Source organism: Gracilinanus agilis, chromosome 1 (assembly GCF_016433145.1).
Source record: "Gracilinanus agilis isolate LMUSP501 chromosome 1, AgileGrace, whole genome shotgun sequence".
In the NCBI taxonomy this organism is placed as follows: Eukaryota; Metazoa; Chordata; class Mammalia; order Didelphimorphia; family Didelphidae; genus Gracilinanus; species Gracilinanus agilis.
Genome location: NC_058130.1, coordinates 787,188,683 through 787,189,095, shown reverse-complemented (window position 1 = coordinate 787,189,095; position 413 = coordinate 787,188,683).

The window sequence follows — 413 nt, the reverse complement described above, 5'->3', positions numbered from 1 at the left end:
GTGTCAAGTAATCCTTGATGGGAATTGATAGTGACTGTTGGAAATGGGAGCGTTTCCTCACAACTCTTGGTCTCCCACTTCCCCATTGTTCAAGGGATGTCACTGAGAGCATCCAAAGTTTGGGAAATTTGAAGTTCTTAGGTTGAGCCCACTGTATTGGTAGCAGCATCCAAATTAGCATCAACATGATCAAAACAGCAGTTGTTATCAAAACTGGGGGAAACAGTCCATGCATGAGAGGGGAACTTGGAAAGTATCCAGAGTGAATGTCATGATATACTAATTAGGATTCAAACATCACCCAAACAGATAAATATAACTATCTTAGATTAATGTAGATTATTATTCAAGTGAATCATTCCAGGTATAGAAAGTATAAGGTTGTGCTCCAGAAAAATCTTGCCTCTGGAATC